At 39.5% G+C, this 22,890-nt stretch overlaps 1 protein-coding gene across 1 annotated transcript in view; it reads left to right on the top strand.

The window, feature by feature from the left end:
* LOC143343852 (uncharacterized) overlaps positions 1–446 on the top strand; it is a 156,428-nt gene extending 155,982 nt beyond the window's left edge. The window contains exon 10 of the transcript XR_013080022.1: positions 436–446. The gene's annotated coding sequence lies outside the window, so the exon portion shown is untranslated. The remainder of the gene's footprint in view (positions 1–435) is intronic.
* Positions 447–22,890: the final 22,444 nt, after the last annotated feature.

The following is a 22,890-nucleotide window of genomic DNA, read 5'->3' as shown; positions in this document are numbered from 1 at the left end:
AAGATAAATTGCTGCGTCTTTAACCCCCGGGGTAAATTGGACAATTTACTTTCAGAGTGGAATAAAAGAATAAAAAAATAAAATAAAAATTGCAATTTTACGTGACTCGTATAAACTTGTTGATATGTAATTTCTAAGTCTATTATTTCGTTGCTTCGAAACGACGACATTAATGTTCGACCATCTTCTCGATAAAGCCCTTTAAATACTTGAAAATTAGACTGCAATGGCGGCGAAACCGTGCATATGCTCTCAATCCAATATCAATTTTCGTAGAAACTCCGACCACAACATCGCGGTAACAGTGACATAATCCAAACTCAGTCGAAAGGGTCAAAGCATCAAGAAGGGTGAAATCTCCGTAACAGTTGTGCACGTAACACAATAGCGACGCGTTTCGGTAACTGGGGCTCATTGTCCAGTTCTACGCCAGAGTTAGAATCACGACAGAACTTCCGGTAGTCGTTTCGATAGATTTTAAAAATCTTTTACGACATAATTTCGAACGCGAGCGCACGAGCTTTCATAAAATAAATCGTAACTTAATTACTGGGACCGTGTATACGCGAGACATGCGACAGAATGCTTAAATCGCGTGTTAAAAATTGTTTCGAAAGATACCGTATCGCGAGTAATTATAAATTATACATAACTGCAAAACATATTCTTGCAAATTATTGCTCTGTTTACATAAATATATTATTGTAAATTAGCGTTCCATTACTGAAGCCTTGGGTTCTAAAACCTCGGTGTACTAAGTTTTTTTTTTTTTGTTGGGCTTTAAAGTCTCAACTATTTTACATTATTTTGAAGAGGAGGTCTTTTGGTATTCATTTACGACGAATTTAATTAATATAATACTGCCTACGCGGCCAGATTACAATAAAAGTGCAACGTTTGTAAATCTACTGTTAAAAAGAATTCGACGAGGTCGTTAAATGAGAAACAAAATCGGTGCAGGACCGTGTGATACGAGGGAAAGTAGTCGAATGGAATCGTTCGAAACCGAAATATGAAAAGTGACGGGCGCGGGCGTCGAATCTTGGGGGGTCGAGGGCGCGACGCGCGAAAAAAATCCACGTCGCACGAAATTGTAAGCTCCGTCGTCGACGGTTGATAAAACGCGGCAACGAACGAACGAACGAACGAAGGGACCTAGGGACGGACGAACGGACAGGGTGGTAAATGGGGTCGGTCAGCTTGAACGCGTATAAAATATGCCGAGCCGCGCTATCTCGCGGCCGATTGCCTGGAAAACTCACGCGAAAATATCGATCCCCACCTGGTCCGCTTGTAATCAGATTAAGCAAGACCAACGGCTCGACCTGGCCATACCTATAACCCTGCACGGCTCCCTCGACACCTGTGCGAGCGTACCGTGGCTGGCCAACAGAGAGAGAAAGAGACGAGAAACCAGCACGAACGTTCGCACCCCTTCGTCGTGCACCCATTCCTCCCTCTATCTGTATCTCCCTATCTACGCGCGAGGCGGTACACAACCAGTACACTCCGAGGGTTATGGAAACGACTACAATTCGAGTGTGTTTGCACGCCAACTCGTACGACGATCGACAACGTCCTAGGGTTGCCAAAGTACTCGATTCGACCACGTTCGGCCAACGTTTCGATCGACCCGGAACCGTGCTCCAAGATTGCAACGGAGGGAACAACGCGAGGGAACGCTAACCCAATCGAAGGGTTAACTGTGATCGTCAGAAAATTAACGACCATTCCGGAATCTCCACGGCTGGTCTGGGTCTTTTTCGATCAGATTAATATTCAATAACAGTAGATCTCGTAGGTAGTTGTGTTCGTTAAAATATGCTTCAAAAATTAAAGGAGTCTTCTACTGTAAACTGCCAAAAAATCTTTTCTTTTGCATTCTCTTAAAGGATATAGTTTTACTTACATTCCGAACTAGAACGAAGTCAAAATCATTATTCTTTCTATCTTTGTTTTAGCCCGCTAAAGTTAAAAACAAGAGAAAAATCGATATTGCAACTTCAACATTTCTGTACAGGCTATAGAAGAATCCTCTTTATAAGAGCCTTTTTATAAGGGCTTATTGAACAAAAACGGTTAGGTATAAATAATTTTACAAAATTTTAAGTTTTTATAGAACTTCTGCAACCAAGTGAAATATGTGTATAAAAAAAAGTATTTCGTATTAGGGCAACTGACGCTACATTAAAATAATTTTATAATAATACCTTGAAATCTAGTTTAAAATTTATTTGAGATTGTCATTATTATTCCCTCTCACTGTTAATTTATGGAGATGCGAAGAAATTCCAGGGATTCCAGAAATAGAGGTAAATCCAGTCGACCCAGTGACGTATCTCTGCATATCTAACTTAACGTGTTTCAAGAACGGGTCAAAGTGCACCGCGCAGAGTTGAAAAGATGACACTTGGATCGTCATAGAGGCAAATAGGATTTACCCCGATCGCTCTCCGTCCATATCCATCCCGTGGCCCTTTTAAAGCCTCCGGTTTCCGGGTTCTTGACGACTCACTCGATGCTTCTTATTTCCTTTTAAAAAGTTTCCTTGTAAAAAAAAACCCCTGCTAGAATTACTCTTGATCTTCCTACATTACGTTTGTGCGCGACTCTACGGAATTTCAATTGTTTTCGCGAGATACACCGACCGCTTTCGTCGCTTCGAGAAACGCGCGACGCTCCCCTGTAAAGAAAAAGCAGCTCGCTAGGAGCCCGAGAGCAAACCATTCCGCCGACGTCGACGAAGTCGAGAACGTAATTCGAGGCGAGGAATTTGACTCGAACCGTAACAAGAAATTCCTTCAAAACGAGTCGTCGCAGCGATCGTTTTCTTCTGGAAGCGAAGATTTCTTTAGCGATCAGTTGAAATAGCCAGAAGCGCGACTAGGCGAGAACGAAAGAAGCACCCAAAAAGAATAAGAAATATAAATTCCAGGACGTCTGCACGATTGTAAAATTCTCATATTAATTTCGATATTCCGTAAATTACTAATATCGAGTCCACTTTCCCTTACCCATTACTACTTTTAATGTTCTCGGCACGTTTTCTAGTAAATTATGCATAATTTCTGGTTCGATGTTGTACCATTCGTGCTATGTTCTAATCCATAACTCGGGAACGTCTGATGGCAGAGTTTCGTATTTTACTAGTTTTCTTTTTATAATCGTCCGCGAGTTTTTAAGTGGATTTGGACTCCGAGCTGGTCATTTCGTCAGAGAAAGTTTCCGCTGGCCAGTTTTTTACTAATTTTCATGTACGCTGCATCAATTGAGCACGATAGACTGTTTATAAAAAAGAGAAGTTCAAATACGTAGAATCTAAGAACGAAATGATCGATAACGAACTAGAGATGGTGGTATAACAAGTTGACAGCTTCGTCGACAGAAATATTGACATCGGTGTATCGTTCCAATTAAGAATTAATTAATTCCCTTTGAGTAATTCAGAGTTAAATTATAATGACGTTCGTAAAATCGTATTCTAAGGTACCTCGATGGCGAAACTCCTAAATTACGTAATGGTAGATACGAGAGTACGAACGACAATTTGTTAATTTTCCCAATCGTTTTTGGACTAATTTATTCAAAACAAATACCTGCTAGCTTTTCGCTGTATCAGTGAAGAACGCAATAGTGCTTTTTGATAGCCCCAAAAGTATGGAAAATCTACGTACAAGCCACATTGGGAAACGCTGGTTTAACCGATTCGTTTACGCGATCGATCGCCGGACCTTGAAAATTCCGGCACGATCCTCCTCTTACTCGAGTACACTGCATCGCGAATTCGATAATGCGTGTCGCGCTTTATAGCAAAACGAACACGCGAATGGTGGTTCCTGTTCCCCCGGCTGTGAACCGTATTGGGCGAACCGAGCGGACGCTGAAATCTTCATGAGCCAATGAAGCCAGGCTCGATAACAGAGATAACCGATTATTCCGATTATTATCAGGATATACGCGACGTAGAACTATGCATATAGTACAGCATAGTGTTTAGTTGACGCAGGCCTGGTAAATTGACGATCGGAATTGAGGATCAAAAATGAGTAGATTATATCTATGTAATATTCGTAGCCCTGCTTTCATTCGACATTGCCGATAAACCGTTTCCCTCGATCCTCCATCTTCGTTTCGCGTTTAATTTAATTAAACTAAATACAGTACTCCCTCCGCAGTAGGCCATTCTAACCGTATACACACTGCAGTAAATTCTGCATCGAAAATTCTTTTTAGAGACGTTACTTTACGCTTCGCGACCCATTTTTATTCCGTCACCGCGTCGCTTCTCACACTCGCCGGCAGAGGGCTACGCTCGACCTGTACCTCTCTCGCAAGTACTCGTACCATTTATTCTTATATATAAATAAATACCTTAGGACTACTAATAGACTCGATATAAGTATAAATTTCTTCGATTTTATATAAATATGTATATTATTTATACAAATTCTTATTTACCTGTCTTTCGAAAGTTTCGAATCGTGGAAACACTTTAAAGCTTTGAAACCGTTGAGTTTCGGAGGGAGATTTCGAGCGTTCGACGGCTAAATAAATCAAATCTGAAATTCCTATTCCGAGTTCTAACATCGTCGCGCGTAATCGCGTAGAAAACATCCATCGGTCGATCGAAATTCGTGTTTCACTCAGCTCCCTACAAATCAAACGAACAAGCTACAGGCACGGATTCCAATAACTGGATCGTTCACCGACGTCTCGAATTCCGTCTCTCGATTAAATTAGTGCATTTAGTCCGCTTACAGGTTTTACCAGACCGACATTCGAAACCGATTTTCTCGTCTGTCGTGCGACTGCTCTCTATTTAATTGATCGATCGACCCACATCGCCGGCAGATTCTTTCTCCTCGAGCCTAATATCCGTGCTATCCATGGAAAAACCGAGCGAAACACGAGCACTCTCGACTCGTACAGTCAATGACACGCGCCAGTGACATACCGCGTTTCACTCGAACGGCGGTCGAGATCGATATGAGAGCCGACGAAACTTTTCGTTTGTCATTATTCCCCACGCCGAGATTACCGAACGCGCCAGATTTCAACGATCCGGATCACCTGGGCTCATAATGGACGCAATCAATTAACAACTTGCTATACACGTACGTGTTTGTCTCAACACGGTAGAAAGAGTTCCCCTAAAACCAGACAATGACGATATCTTTAAAGTGTGAAACGCTATGCGATCGTTATTTCACATAAACAATAGTAGGGATAGAATAAACAATGATCAAGTTTCGCCATGTTCCAATCGCGCGTATACCAAAGTTTAACCAAAGTTTCAGGTAACTGTTATAATATTACTTGTTTTGTTGCTTTATACTGATTTCTAACATTGTTAAATTATAAATAAGACAGTGTAGAAGGCATAAAATTTTATATTTTCTTAATGACTTAAACAACGCCTTAAGTGCCCGGAACTCTCTCTATAGCGTCGCTCGTCTCTGCAAATATTTAATTTCTCGCAGAGAAGAATCCGTTCCTAGTATCTCATTCTCAAACGCTAAGGGAACGACGCTAACAAGACGCAAAGAGTGCATAAATGCGCAATTTATTGTACGCGTCTGTCGAGAATTTATGCAGAAATTACTTCTTGGCGCGAAACTCTACCGCGGCTCTTGATTTCGAGTTATGGCCCGCGTTGAATTACTGGGGATGGCTTGGTCGCACGCATCGGTGAATCAATTTCCAGCGCAGGTGGTTAATTACGACATACACCTCGCGTCGTCGTACACCTAACGTCCTTGTACTTTCGCTATCGAGGCCCTAACAACGTTGTCATGCGACGCGACGTTGCGTTAACGAACGATAGTCGATAAAGATAAAGAGCCCGTCGTCGAATGAAGCAAAAGAGAGGAATGGTTCGTCCATTACGTAGACCCAGAACAGGTCTCTTAAGACTAAAAGTGTCCATAAAGTAGATAGAAAATGTATAGAGAAATTATAGCTAAAGAATATACGACGTTTATAAAATATACAAATTTTTATGACACAATTTAAATGACTTTGAAATAGGAGTGTTGTGAGACATCAATATTGTTTACTAAGAAAATATACAGGGTGTTCGGCCACCCCTGGGAAAAATTTTAATGGGTGATTCTAGAGGCCAAAATAAGACGAAAACCAAGAATACCAATTTGTTGGTGGAGACTTCCTTAAAAAGTTATTAACAATTAAATTAAAAAATTTCAAATCGTATTGGAAAAATCATTTTTAGTTACAGGGGTCAATTGCAAGCATTTTTGGTCAACAGACATACCACCGAAATCCTACTCAGTTTCGAGAAAAAAATTCATTACCGAAAATTTCATGTCTGACCATAGCGTCGATATGTTTCACTGAAATTTCGTGCGTATCTTTAAAACATCATAACTTCTGAACGGATTGGACGATTTTAATGTTTAAAAAAGCAAACTACGCGTATTTTAGTATAGAAGATGTAGAAATTGTAAAAATGTTCGAAAAGTTGGTCCTTGACCCCGCAAAATGAGAAAAACCCCATAAAAATGGTCCAATTTTCAAACAGCCATAACTCCTACAATTGTAAGTATATTTCAACGAAACTTTTTTCTGAAGTAGAGCTCATGGGTACCTACAAAAAAGTATTAGATAACTTTTCTGTATGGCATCAAATAAAATTACTAAAAATGAAAAACTAATTTTTAAGAAAAATCGACAGGGGGTGCCTAAATTTTTCGGCGAAAAAAAAAAATTTCAAATCGTTCTAAAAAAATTATTTCTAGGTTCTGGGGTCAAATACAACCATTTTTGGTGAATAGACATACCCCTGAAATCTTGCGCAATTTCGAGAAAAAAATTCAGTACGGTCGGAACTTTAAACGTTAATAGCTGTTTAACGAAGCCTTCATCAACAAATTGGTATTCTTGATTTTCGTCTTATTTTGGCCTCTAGAATCCCCCATTAAAATTTTTCTCAGGGCTAGCCGAACACCCTGTATACGTAAGCTCACATTCGAAAAAGGACTTTTTGAAAATCTGGACGTTCAGTGTCTAACCCTGATAATGCAAACTGGAACGTTTACAAAATTATGAAATGAAGGGGTTCGATGGAAACTTTGTACCCTCTAACAAAGTTACTCTCGGAGGCCTTGGCTCTACTATGCAAATGCTCTGTTATCCAAGCAAAATATTTCCTTGTAAAATACCTCTTCCCTTATTAAAACATTCTTCTATAACCATCAAAATTAATCAGTATCTCAACAATTTGGGAAACAGGTAGAGCTTGTTATAGAAACGAAACACGAGACACAAAGATAGTTCCCAAGTGGCGGAGTTAGAAGAAGGATTTAAATAGTTTGAACGAGTCAAACTTGTCTCGTTCCAAGGAGTTAAAAAAAAAAAGTTTCTCTATATCTTGTTCGATCGCTGAATCGTTAAAGCCAGTTTCCATTGATTCGACTATTACCGTTGAAAGCAGAAACGTCGTCGAACGTAAGTGCAATTTGTAATCCCGGAGTTATCCGTTCGAGATTTCGTTGTATGGATCAGCGGTGGATCTTCCTCGCGAAAGAAAAGAGTAAAGAAAGAGTCGGTAGGCGAGAAGATAAGATACCGAATTCGTAAGTTCCGGGGAAAACAATTTCGAGCGGGAGCGCCGGGTATTTGCCCAATAGAAGGATCCAATTTGGATTATCGAAAATTCATGGGAACGCTTCGTATTCCCGTGTCCAGCCAAAGATGCTAAGATACGCGGCGGCAGCTGCAACTGCCAGTGAGAAATATACCGCGGACAATATAAAAGGTTGTTTCCACCGCAACTTCCAGCGACCGTATCGTCTGCCATTCCAGCTTTTCCCTTCTCTCATCCCCGGTAAATTTCCCTCCCATCCTTTTATCTCATCGAGTCTCTTCTCGTTCTATCCCTACGGAGGACTCTATCGAGATATAAATTTGTCCTCCTAATACGTTGTTCTCTTATGTGAGTGTTCAATCTTAATTTTGACGGATTAAAATTGTATAATATTCTGCAGAGACTAACATTTTGATTTTAGATTATCGTAAAATAAAATTTGTTTCGGTAGGTATTTTTGTAACTTTGCTAGGATTCACAAACCCTGTCTAAATTTATTTCTCTCGACAGTTAAATTACGTATTAATAACCGTAAGAAGACTCGAAAACGGTACAAATATAAACGTGGTCACTTGATAATAAAATTCCATAAATTAATCGTTCAAAATTCCATGCAAAAATTGTGAACTACGAAGCCCTTCGGAATATTCATGATTTTTTTTATGATTTCTTTTATTCGATACAATAAGAGAAATAGAGCTTCAACGGTGGATTACGTTTTGCCCTGTAGCTACCCTAATAGTAGGGGTAGAAGATCAATATCCCACTGAAAATACCCTCGTTTGTCCAAAGTTGATTTTGATTTGGCTTATTCAGATGTATCCTTTGTCTGTAAAGGGTGTTATACATTGTAACAGTCTTTGCAAAAAGATTTTCAAAGAAATGTAGAAAAAATGCATTTCACAGTAGAAGACTCCCTCAAACAACAGAGTATCTCTTCAAGATAACTTGTAAAACCCTATTCCATACAAATATCACGTAGCTCAAACATTATAGAACCCTTGTAAAGTCTACAAATTGTGTTATAATAGCCTTTGCGAAAATATTCCCAAGGAGATGTAGAAAAGATGCATTTCACACTAGAATATCTCTCCACGATCACTTGAAAAACAGTATTGCATACAAATATCACGTGGCTCAAACACTACACAAACCTTGTATTAGTCTACAAAGTGTATCATGATAGTCTTTGCAAAAAAATTCCCAAAGAAATGTAAAAAAACAAAAAAAAGCCATGTGCCTCTCCCACCAACTCGTAAAACACAATTGCATACAAACGTCACGCGCCTCAAACAAACAAACAAACAACAACCACGGACAGATAGGACGATCGAAAACCTTATAATACCCGACGAGAGGGTGCGGTAAAAATGTACGGTACGGTTGATATTCGTTTCCCTAGTTTCCCCCCATCAACAACCCCATCAACTCTGTTCGTAACAACGTTATGCATAGCACGTTCAAATCCAGCACCGTGCTCGGGCGTTACTTTTCCAGGGGACAAAGGGGGCGATGATCACTCGACAACTGCGCGACGGCGAAGTGGAAAGGCAAATGCGTCCCGGCACACGGCTAATGAAAATTTAAGACAGTTCCCTGGGTCGTGCTTTTTCTCGCCAGTGTCGCCATCCTCCCGCGCTTTCGGTCCGCGTCCGGTCGGACGGATCAACGAACGCGCTCGCGGCAAAGTTGTGTCCGCGGACGAGCGTGCACAAACGTGCAAACGAAAGAGCAAAACGCGCGCGCGCCAGTACGTATCGGGGGATTTTCAGCTGCGAAATTTATGGCGCCTACCTACTCCGGAGGGTACGGGGGACATCCACAAGCCCGATGGGGTGGAGGATATAGATTACATACGGCTCAACCATGGAGCAGTATTTTCCTGTGGCTCATGCCCCAGCGAACGCACGCTACGAGACCCAGCCGTGGCGGGACTTCCCAGCAAACAAAGAGAAAAAGCCAAACAACAGACTTTCTATTCCCTGTTGCGACACTTATCTCCTTACGTACTCGCATTTTCTACATCTCGAGTCCCCGCCTACTCCACGCGACCCTTCCGCCACCCCTCCATACTTTCTGCCCTCTTTTCTCCTGTCCATTTGACCGGCAATGGCGTAGGAGTGCTTCCGTTACGACGACGATATCCGCCGGCCAATTTTTGCTCGACGACCGACCTCGACTAACGAACGACGTTACCTAATTGTTGTGGGTCGTTTTTGGTTCAACGATTGCCTCGATCGATTTTTGCGGTCGCGATCCGAGTCGCGAGACCAAAAGAATTGAGATTTTTTTAGTTTTGTGAAAGAATTTTTGTTAAATTGATATTTTCATCGTTAGATTTTGACAGTGACGTAAATCATGAAATAATTATGTTATAACAATTTATTTATTCGTATCGCGATGTTGGGGATTATATTAAAAGGGACGGATATCCGGCTTCTGAATAATAAATGTAGAAATTTGATAAATGCTCGCAGTTGAGTGTATAATTGATTCGAATTTTACCACCTTTTAATCAAAACGGTTTTAACCTGGGACACCCGGGCTATCGGGAAACCCGATATTCGGAGGAAGCGAATTAAAAAATAATTCTTTTCACGCGGAACAAAATAATCTCTTGTATTGCTTTAAATATACAGGATGTCAAAGTAGATTGGAATCGTGCACTACGTGTTACTGAAGTCAAATAGATAAAAAAAAGTTCATATAAACTTATGTTCGAAAATGCTTCTTTGACGAGATATAAACGTTTTAAGATATTTATAATTTATTATGGCAGTTATAAAAAAAGTTGTTAGAATGCTGGTTTCCAACTCTTTTAAATAAAGCATTTTCTAGATCAAAGCTGATTATACATTAACCGATGTTTCAGAATCGTCAAAATATTCGTATTCAGCAATGACAAAGTATAATGTTTGATCCTGCAATGGACATTTTTCAGGTAGTTTCTGATGACACTCTTTTGACATTCGATTCGCAGAATGGACACAATGGAAACATGATATGAAAACTAATTTTCTTCGTTTCCCAGTAATTTGAAATAATTGGCAAAAAAATACATGTTTTCACGTTTCATTCTTTTATTTTCACTGACGGCTTTTCAGCAAGAAAAATTACACTACTTAATTTTTGTTTTTTATCCTTATTTGTTTTCAAGTTATAAAATTTCTAATTTCTCAAATTTAAAAAATGGTATGTACGATAACGATACATGTGTACGAAATTTTATTCAAATCATCGTGTAACAGTTGGGTGATGTGACCTGGCGGAAAAATGAACGTTTTTCCACTAGAATACCGTCGATACCTCGACTCTACGTTCAAAAATTGAATTTTATTTATTTTTTCCATGCTTTAGATAAATGGAATATGCCTTGAAACGGATTTTTTAACATTCGAAAAATCATCTAAATTATAAGTCCTTGAATCGTACGCTGCACAGAGGGAAAACGGGGTTTGGTATGCAACCTGAATTCATCGCCCTGTAATCGAATTCTCTACAATATCTGTATCTCTTTCAAACTCTAATGCCTTTCAAATCCTCCAATTTTTACCTATCTATGAAATTTTGATCGCAAATAATTGATTGGAACGATGTATTCAAGACAATACAATAACGACTGCTTCGACGCATGTATATTGATGTTTGCTCTAAAACACATATCACATCTCAAAAACAACTGTAACAATTCTTTATTTAATAGGTTTTCCCTTTGTGTAATATTTTAAAAATGGAAAACATTTAAACATGGATTGACATAGAATTCATTTGTTCGCAAAACTTGTTACCATGAATTGTTATGTGATTCGTACAATAGACGATATTGAGTTTTGTAGAAGTTGTCCTATGCACAGACTATATAGAGATAGAAGCTCAGGAAATATTATTCCACTATTCATATACAGCACCCCATATACAGAAATCAAATCAAATTTCATACGACGAATGTTTAACGACCATACAGTTAGTTCTACTTGCATTTGATAGTTGAATAATGTTGTTCATATATCAACAGCACATTTGCATAACCTAAATTTTACAGATTGTATTAAACTCTAGAAATTCTGTCGATAGCATTTCCTTGCATTATTATTTAATTTTTATTCGAACAACAAAATTCAGGTGACAGATCTCGATGAACCTGTATATCGATACAAAATCTAAGACTGATTATTTCAACGTTTCTCATGGGAACTTCCCATTAAAAGATCAAAGAATCTGCGATGCCACTGTTCGTTCCGCTGTCCGACGCCCAGCGTCGACGTTTGCGCCGATACCGGGTAACGACGACGACGACGACGTCGCTGAGAAAGACAAAGATACAGAGAACGTGGACGTGAAAAAGGAAAAAGCGTCGGAACTCACTGAGAAAGTTTTTCCGCGCTTACGACGTTCGCTATGCTAAACCCGGAGAAAAATATTTTTCCATGTGCCTCGTTGACACTTACCACGACGAACTAGCTCGGGAAAAGCAAAGAAGAAGAAAAACAGAGTGTCCTGACTTTTATCCGTTCCCCGTGAAACTCGCAACATTCCTTCCTTCCTTCCTTCCTTCCTTCCTTCCTTCCTTCCTTTCTTCCTTTGCTCGTTTCACAGCTTTTTTTCGCGATACGCGTCGCATTCGAGACCCGCGATCATTGCATACAAAGTGCAATCGGGAACGAATTTCCGGCTTAAAAAGTCCGCGATAACTGCGACAATTCTCGTCTTTTCTTCTCGTTTTTTCCATCCCCGTTCTTCGATCGATTCCACGTGCCTAGAACAGAACGGATCGGAAGAACGCGCGGGAGGAAATAGATAAATTACTCGGTCGCTGGAGGAAAGAGCAGTCGTTTCGTCGAGCACGAGATTAAACGAATCTCGCGTCGACCGGGGCCCTCTGGATTATGAGAATCGATTTGCCATTAGTGCCGTTTCGCGCTTTGATTTCTCTATTGCGAGCAATAGCCAGCCGGGTCATGCTTCGCGTGCTTATATCGGCAAACATTTAGCGACTGTTTGCGAGCACGCCGCTGATTATTCCTCCGAACTCTGTCCGCGGGACCAGCGCTCATCCGTTTTGTCCGAATAGTTATATTTCGGCCCCCCGTAATCTACTGGCAGAGCGCGGGGGCAATAAAACGCCAACCCGACTATGGAAATTTACTGATGCACCGCTACGTGCCAAGTATACGCGGGAAACTTCTCTTCTAGCTAGCAAGGGCATTAATAGGTGGAAGATACTCAACTCTGCGCCATTATCGTCGTTGTCTGTGGCCCGGAACGCGTTCGTGGCGCGACAAAAATACACTCCGCGCCGAAACTGTTGCTGGTGTTTTCATAAAGAGCGACGGAACTTTCGCGATTTAAATAAAAGTGGTTATTAGTGGTCAGCAATGGTCAGCAGCGACCAACAATATACTAATGATAGACCCTTGAGACGACCTGACCATCTATTGACCATTATAGACCATTTATAGCCATGCACTGACCACCGTTGACCATTAATGACCACAAGCAGACCATCCTTGACCATCGAATAACCAATTAAAGCCTTTTTACAAGTATCTGCTTATAATTTCATGCATAATTTTTCTCACAAATTAATTTTCTATCTCCTGTCAGTACCATACATAAAAGAACATTCAATAATAATTAAAAATATTTCACTTTTGCTTGTTTAATAACGTGAAATATTCACGTTTCCAAAATACCAAAAACGAGTATGTTTGTGTTTATACGATTTGCCAAATAACGTTTGATGGAATAACATTGAAAATGTAATGGAAGGTTCTTTCACTAAAATCGAGTAAAATTTATTCTCAAATGCTCTTTAATGTCGTACTTAGGAATTAAAATGGATTTTGCGTGTTGTATGTTTAACGAAACAAATGCAACGTTATTCCGTTTAATACGATTAAACTATGTTAATTACTTTAGGAATCGTAAAGAAATATGCTCGAAAATAATTTTGCACATCTTTTCGCCCCACGGTATTTTTATGTTCCGACAGTTTCAAAACAAGGAACAGAAAAAATGTTTAATTGCCGCGGTGAGATCGCGTGAAATCATGTATTTTAATAAAAAAAAAAAAAACAAAAGTCGTTTTTCATTCTCGATCGATTCCCGTCGCGGTTAACAACCGACGCGACGGTTCGAATTCTATCAGAATTTCGGCCCGTTATTAAAATAAATCAAACTTTTCGCGAGCGGGACAGTTGCGGGCGTCACGCGTGACGATCCATAATGGTGAAATACGACGCGTCCCTCGATCGATTCCGAACACCCCAAACGACTTTATTTTCGCGAACGGGACATTTAGGGGATATTCTATGGTCTTTCTCCAAAACGACTATACTCGACTCTATGAAACGTCACCAATTTCAACTTTCTTTCGCTCAAAAAATTAAAGAATATCAAAGCTTGTAAATTTCACTGCAGAAAACATAGTTTACTCTCAAAAAAATCCCTCAAGAAAATGTAAAAAAGCGCGTTTCCGTTTTCCGTGGCATCGGGAGCCTCTATGTCTCGATCGATGGCCAAGCGAGAGAAGAAGTCTCGCGAGTTTCAGCGACCGCGCTTCGCGCCTGCAAGAATCGTCGGTCCCCTTCGTCCAAGTCCCAGACGGGTCTCTGCGGGTCGCGTGCTCTTCGACCCACCCACCCACTCCCTCCTCACAAAGCTTTTATTGCCGTCCGACTTCGCTCGTAGACCAGCACGTAAGTGTCGCGCCGACGCGAATCTTTTTCCCCGGCTGTCGCTTCTTCTCGCGACAACTCATCGGAACTTCCCACGGTGTTGTTCCCCCAAGACGCGAACATTTCGCAAAAAGAATCTAGAGACTTTCAGTCTGTCATCTATTTCGCAAACGAGCTGGCTCGCGAGGGAATTTTCTTGCTCCGTGAGACATGCGCGCCGAAGAAACAACGTTCCAGCGTGCTCGCCGACTCCGACACTATTTTACTTCCGCTGGAAGAAAGAAAAAAAAAAGAGATGATACACGGACTCGAGTCGACAACTCCCTGGCAGATAATTTTCGATCGCGTCGGTAGAAAATTTAAGGAAAAATTTGCGATGCGCGTAATTAAATAAAATCGGAAGCATTCGATCGTTGAATATTGTAGTTAGTATTTCATAGCATCGACGTGACGCTGCGCGTCACAATATGGCAACATCGCCCCCAGAGCCCATCTTATAAAAATCGTGCCTTACATGTATGGCGCGACGCGTCGCTCGAAAGCATTCAATTTTTCCAAACGTAACTTTTCTTTGCTTTCTATAGTTTGACAACTTTAATGCTCATCGGCTTATTAAAAGAACGTAGACTGAAATGATAGACGGAGAATCTGACATCGATGGAAGGATTTTCTTTTCGTGAGATGGAGCTAAACGCGTAGATAGGTAAATACGCGAATCGAGCTTGGCCATAATTCAAGATTCTCGTCCGGTCTAAGACTTCTGCCGTCTCGAAAAGTAAATCGAAATCGCGACGCGTCGAAGCAACCCCCTAAGGATCGCGAGGTTGGAGAAGGACGAACAGTACCTTCTTCGACGTCGTCCTTCGACGTGCTCTTTGTGCCCCCCTGCCTCTTTCTTCTCTGCATCTTATCTCCCGTTGCTACGTTTCCCTTTCGAGTCGTACGAGATACATGAGATAAAAAGATCGCATATTTAATCATACTCGATTCTGTTAAACTTCGACGAAAGGCTCCAAATACTATTCTATAAAGGTATGCCTTTGTAAATTTTATGGAAGAATGTATACCACATATTCTGCGTGCAGACTGATAATAGAAATATTAGTCATAATTATACACCATTATTAAATTAATAATATTCGTTGGTACTTGTATCCAAAGAATAAGATAACAATAGTAACACTATATTGAGACATATGAACAGATGAATTTCAAATTTAATGCATAATAATTTAGTGCATGCAAATAAATGAAACAGAACTTTTTTAAAATTTGATATTCAATTCGATTTTACCGCACGATATTTAATAAAGTGTCGTAATTCGAGCAGACGTATTTTTCCTTTCCATTTCAACGCAACACTGCTCGCGAGAAAAGAACAAAAACGAGCCATTTCTACGTAGGAACGAGTACGTGAGACTACGGACTACACAACAAGCATATATAAAACATTGTTCGTTCGTTAGCTACTGCGTGCATGCGCTGTGTACTTTATTTTTGGGATAACTTTCGTTCCAGTTCCACATAATAGCATTACGAAATTTCGCAATTAGCCACGTAATTCGTTAGAAATAATTTGCAGATAATATATCACGTGATGAAATAACTATTTGCAATTTAAATATACCGAGACAGTAATCAAAATATAGAATTTTTAAATAATTTCATTAAATATTTTACGTTATTTGAAATAATACTACGCATACCCAAGAAATTTTCTAAAACATTACACGCCAAGATATCATTCTATTATAAACTTTCAACCTATTTTTGCATCTAGAATTAGTAGAATTACTTCTTAGCTGGTTGTGCAGTTCGTTCTAAGACGCCCTAATAGTGATTAATGGTCGAACCTGTGCCCCTTTTATCCCGAGAATAGTTAATTTTCGGTGCATGTCGCGGGTCATTTCGCTATTTGCCTCTATTTAGAATTCGCAATGTCAGAACTAACTGAGATTTCAAAAGTTGAGCCAATACCACGTTCTCGTGTGCCATTGCTAATAATTTATGAAACGACATTAACTTTTTTTTGAACTGGCTGAACTCATCCGCGTTCCTATTTACCTTCCTACGTAACTGGCTCCATTAATTTATTTACACTCGCGGTCTTCCTCTATTTGCAAATCGCTCACTTATTTATACTTTCGAAAAGCCAAATCTCGATAGAATCGTTTTAATTATTATACGAAAAACAAAAGGTTGTTAACCGAAACGAGGCAACGTATTGATCGAATTAAAATTACAAAGACATTAAACTTCCTCTCCATTGCATCGTCGACCCAGATTTTATTATTACAACTTACCCAGACGCGTATCAATTTCTTATGTCGCCTAGAACGTTTAAAAATACCATCATAATGGACCGAATGCAATAAATAGAGATAAAAATGTATTTAATGCACTTTATATAATAGAATAACAGTAAATAAGTATGATGCACAAATATTTTACGCGCCGTGCAATATTTTGTATGAAACCAGTGAAATCCCATTTGTTGGCTTCAGGGTATTTTCGAATAACCCGTCAATCATTTTAAAATGGTTGAAAACTTTACTTTTTAGGAATTAGTTTCTAAATAGTTTATTAATTTTACTAATACGTGTATTTTAACACATGCGGGAAATCTTCCAAAACTTTATATTCTATCGATCTTTGTTTTGCTTTCTCGGATTTATAAATCTTTTAAGAATATTTCCAATCGTAAAGTGACATTCTTCCACTGTCTTATCAATTTTTAATTTCCCTTCCTTCCTTCAATACGCGTAATTTTTATTTTGTTGTATATATTTCATTTTCTCCTCGAACCAAACCTGTTTCGTTTCTTTTTACAGAAGAATGTTTGTTTATTAACCCCTTGCAAGTTCTTCATGTCAAATTTCACAATCACGAGGCTACTCGCTATTCACCGAATCTTATATATTAAAATTAACACATTTTTATATTCACGAGGTATTCGTAAAACAAATCTATTCCCCTTCGAGGCAATTCCTTGTACGAACAACTTTGGGCAAAATTAAATAGTGCACGTTTGAAAAATTATTTGAAATTAAATCGTACGTCAAGGGGTTAAAAGTGATTATTCTTTCATAATCTCGCAACAAAGAGTAGCTGCACGCCCACTATTGTATTCGTATTCGATAGAGAGACGGAAACGAAAAAGGAAAAATATTCGTCGAATTTTATCGAGACGTTTTTCGTTGTGTCGCTCAGGACCGTTGAAATTACGAGCAATTTGCGAAAGCAGGCTAGACGTTGCTCGAGCGAGAACGAAGAGTACGTAACTTTTTACCCGTTCATTTTTCATTTTTCGTTCGTTCGCAGTTTCTCCATCCGTTCTTCGTTCAGTCTTCTTTTAGTCCACACGGTCGTCACACCCTGCGTGCGAAAAATGAATACGTTCTTTAAAACGACTGTCCTGCTTACGGTCGGTGGTCGATGGCGAGCGCAGTTTGCCAAGCCCTCGAGAAATACCGGGTCGCAATTTCGCGTAACGAAAAACAAATAGCGGGCATCCATCGAGCCCGCCGGCGCTAGGAGACGCGCAGGAGAAGAAAACGAGAGGTAAAAAGGCAAGACGAGCGAACGAATGAAAGGATATCAAGAAACGAGAGCGTCGGTGGCCGTTGAGGAAATAGAGAAATCAGCTATGGCGATCCGGAAAGGAATTTTTCTATGCTTCGAGCGACGGTTGAGCGTCGCGATTATCTTCCTTCTCCGCCACTTTTTCCAATTTCTCGATAATTCCGTGCTATCCCGGGGATCCCCTCGCTCCGCGTAGACTTCGAAAACGATCGCGATCGATGTCTGCCGGTTCGACGAGCGGCAAACTTTCGCATCGAACGATAGCCTCCTCGCATCCGAGGAGGGAAACTTTTTCGGACGTCTAGCGTAGTATTTCTTGGTATGGTTTCGTTTGGTTTGCTTTGGTTTACGGAACGTTCGGGGTAAATATTTGAAAGTCGCGTTTCTATGGGAAGCGACTACTCCCTGGTAGTTGGCTCACGCTCGTCCGGAAAACAATCGGTTTTCTCTCGAATTTTAAAACCGTAATGCTCTCTCGCGCGGCCCCCCCTCCTTTTTTCACCCGCGTAGCTATACTTGCCGCCCGGTTTCGACCGTGCCAACCGCCAGGATGGATCCCTTTCAAATATTAACTCTCGAAACAGCTACGAACCGACTTCGAATCCCGTCAAAATTTAAACCGATGCTTTTCTATATTCTAACGTTCTACGTGCACCGTCCGGATAATGCATTTTCTTCCGAGTTCGGCTTCCGTTTCTTTCTCCGCAACGTTCACCGAGTTTTTATCGCGCTCTGATTTCGATCCTTCAAAACTTGCCCGGAACGTATTACACCCGCGGGATGGAAAACGGAAGATCGTCAGCTTAACGAGAAGATACTGGCGATTAAAATATTTAACGCAATTTGAGGACAAAAGTCTTTTTTTCAAAGTATATCCTCATCGTAATAAAAAATTTATTCGCTGACAGTTAATTAAACACACGCTTCAAAATGTCCTGTCTTCTTCTAATTATTTTGATGTACTTGAATTAATTCAAACCACCCTTTTATATTTCTTGTGATTCTTGAAATATGCCCGATCGAATATTTTCAATTTTCATTTTATTTTCTAATTATAAGTTTCATGAAATTTAGTGTTAATTTTTGGTTGCATTTTAAAGAGTGAAATCTCATCTCGAAATAATATTCAATTGTTTTAATCGATAGTAAGTAGTAGTAGCTGATTCTTTTAAAACGTCAAGACAAGATTTTACTCTTTAAAATGCAACGAATTATCAATTTAAAAAATATGAAAAAAAGAATATCTCGCGTCGTAATTAATGAAATAAACCACAGCATAGATTTTTATTTAGAAAAGGAATATTCTATACGCAGTGAAAATTACAATCCAGGAAAGTCTCGTACAAGAACACCGTTTCATTTCCATTCTCGTTATTTTTCTAGTAAAACACCGCCCACAAATATGAAGTTGAAATTGGGTAAATTTTATTCCTCGAATGACGAATAAAAATTTTAGATTCATTCGTACACAAGATTTTGCCCGCAGCATTGCTCGTCCGAATGTTGGTTTAAACAGTCCGTTAATGGATTCCGACTCATGAATGAATTTACGAGTGAAACGTAAATGGAAGTTAGTTTACGAATTAATTTAAAATCTGTATTCGCTATTCGTAAATACATTATGCCCTGTATGAAACATTACTCGACAACAAGATACGTGTTTATCTTAAACATTATAATGGGAATCGTATAATTGTGTCAATCACAATTCATAGAGTGTCGTATAAATACACAATTTCTTTCGAAAGAATCGTTGGACAAAATATGGATTGTAAAACTTTTTTCTCTGTAATTGTTTTCTAATTAGAATAGCGAATAACCTTTATACAGGGTGTTCGACCACCTCTGGGAAAAATTTTAACGGGCGATTCTAGAGGTCAAAATAAGACGAAAATCAAAAATACCAATCTGTTGATGGAGGCTTCGTTAAAAAGTTATTAACAATTAAATTCAAAAATTTCAAATCGTTCTGGAAAAATTATTTTTGGTTGCAGGAGTCAATTATAAGCATTTTTGGTGAATAGACATATCCCTGAAATCCTACCCACTTTCGATAAAAAAAATCGGGTAGGTGTTAAAATTTTTTGGCAGAAAAAAAATTTTTCAAATCGTTCAAAAAAAATTATTTTCAGTTGCAAGAGTCGATCGCAATCATTTTTGGTCATTACATATACCCCCGAAATCCTACGCATTTTCGAGAAAAAAATTCCTTACCGAAAATCTAATTTCAGGCCAGAAATCGTTCCCCGAAATTTCATACGAATCTTTAAAACGTCATAACTTCTAAACGGATTGGATGATTTTCATGTTTAAAAAAGCAAACTACGCGTATTTTCATGGAGAATATGTACGAATCGCAAAAATAATCGAAAAGTTGTTCCTTGACTCCGTAAAATGAGAAAAACCCCATAAAAATAGTCTAATTTTCAAACAGCCATAACTGCTACAATTGTGAATATATTTCAATGAAACTTTTTTCTGAAGTAGAGCTCATGGGTACCTGCAGAAAGGTATTAGACAACTTTTCTGTAGAGCGTCAAACAAAATTACTAAAAATGAAAAACAAATTTTTAAGAAAAATCGACAGGGGGTAGGTGCCTAAATTTTTCGGCGAAAAAAAAAATTTCAAATCGTTTCGAAAAAATTCTTTTTGGTTGCAGGGGTAAATTATAAGCATTTTTGGTGAATAGACATACTCCTGAAATCCTACGCAGTTTCGAGAAAAAAATTCATTAATGAAAATTTCATGTCTGACCATACCGTTGATATGTTTCACTGAAATTTCATGCGAATCTTTAAAACGTCATAACTTCTGAACGGATTGGACGATTTTCATGTTTAAAAAAGCAAACTACGCGTATTTTGATGGAGAATATCTAGAAATCGCAAAAATAATCGAAAAGTTATTCCTTGACCCCGTAAAATGAGAAAAACCCCATAAAAATGGTCCAATTTTCAAACAGCCATAACTGCTACAATTGTGAATATATTTCAGTGAAACTTTTTTCTAAAGTAGAGCTCATGGGTACCTACAGAAAGGTATTAAACAACTTTTCTGTAGAGCGTCAAACAAAATTACTAAAAATGGAAAAGGAATTTTTAAGAAAAATCGACAGGGGATAGGTGCATAAATTTTTCGACGAAAAAAAAAATTTCAAATCGTTCTAAAAAAATATTTTTGGCTGCAGGGGTAAATTACAATCATTTTTGGTGAAGAGTCATATCCCCGAAATCCTACTCATTTCCTTAGAAAAAAATTCGATAAGGTGTGAAATTTTTCGACAAAATTAAAAAATTTCAAATCATTCTGGAAAAATTATTTTCGGTTGCGGGGGTCAATTACAATAATTTTTTATGAATAGACCTACCCCCGAAATCCTACCTACTTTCTAGAAAAAAACAAATTAGTATTCTTGATTTTCATCTTATTGTGGCCTCTAGAATCTTTCATTAAAATTTTTCCCAGGGGTGGCCGAACACCCTGTATATGTAACAGTGGTGATAATACCAAAAATAAACTTGACTAAATCTCTAATCTCTCGATCAGTTGCCTAACAAATCAAATGTGGTAAATACTCTTTACTCTTTGTTGGGAACCTTCGATATCAAAATCGTTAAATTTAATATTCTTACCCCCAGATTCGTAATCAACGATCTCCAAAACCCCCCTACAAGTTTCACCGGAATATATTCTACGGAAAAATTCGCCCTACAAAGGGTTAACGGAGCCACTTATGGATGAACAGCACGCCCCGAGAAAAAGTTGAGAATCATAGGTGGAGCTAAACTCGAGAACGGTCGACCTACGGTTTCGCGTTCGCATTCTCATCGCGAAGGAATTTAAATTGCGAAAGGATAGGCTGCGCGACGCGAAACGCGACAAAATCGATGAAAATCCTGCTTGGAGAAACCGTCGAGTGCCCTGGCAGATTGCCATTGTCGCCGGTACAATTCAATCGCAAAGTTAGCTAGCTCCCTGTAGAAATCACATAATGTGCGGTTACCCAACCACTCCTCCATTCCTCTCCCCTTTCCTCCCCTTTGCGTCGTCGTACGCCCATGATGTTCACCCTGTTCGCTTTCTCCCATGGCCTCTTCCTAGTCGCGTTCCATACTTTCTCTCGCCTCTCTCGCCCCTCCTCGTTTCGTTCCACCTGCTACCAACCCCTAGCTGTTCGCCCCTCGCCACCCAGCCCTCCGTGACATCGTTCTATCCGTTTTCGTCTTCTCGCAATCACTCTCTCCCTCTCACCTGTTCCCAGCCCAGGCAGTCGTCCCATGGGTACCAACAAATCAAAAACACCCCCAAAGAGCCGCCCCGCGCAACTCCTCGAGGTGCGACACCGACTCACGAATCACTGACGCCGACAAACTCGAGAAAGGGGCTAAATTAAAATGCATCGCGAGACAAGCACCGGAGGAAATTACGTCAGTGTCTCTTGAAAACACTGCGAATCAAGGCCAACCGTCGAGGCCCCCCGGAGGCCAGCGATTTCGCGTTAAAATTTTCGACTCGCGATAAATTGAAACGAACGAAACGGTACTGGATCGCGAAATTAGCAACTGTCCAGCAGTAAACCTCCGGGATCGTTAAATAAATTAAACGAAGACTACGGAAAATAATCTGGAAACATAATATCGTTCGAATGAGCCGCGTTGAGCGACTGTGTGTCTCTCTGCTGAGTTCAAATGGCGCGTGACTCGAATAATAAACATGGCGGCTGTGACGATTGAAAGTTCCCTCTCTTATTGGACGACCCTGTATTTTTTGAACGAACGCTGGTTTCGAAAGGAAACAGACGTTTGTTGGTTGAAGATTTGAATTTGAAACGAAGATGCGTAAAAACGATATTTAGAAATTTAATTTGACGAATCTTTATACGTGATTTAACCCTTATTAGCTTACTTAATGTTGATTCTTATCAAATTGGTAAATGGAAATCAACTTTAAAGCATTTAAGAAACAATGGACTAACGGAGGATTACATAAGTTTTCAAATAATTACATTGATATATACTAAGCAATTA

This window comes from Colletes latitarsis, chromosome 7 (assembly GCF_051014445.1).
Source record: "Colletes latitarsis isolate SP2378_abdomen chromosome 7, iyColLati1, whole genome shotgun sequence".
Lineage (NCBI taxonomy): Eukaryota > Metazoa > Arthropoda > Insecta > Hymenoptera > Colletidae > Colletes > Colletes latitarsis.
This window is presented reverse-complemented; position numbering and strand designations above follow the sequence as displayed.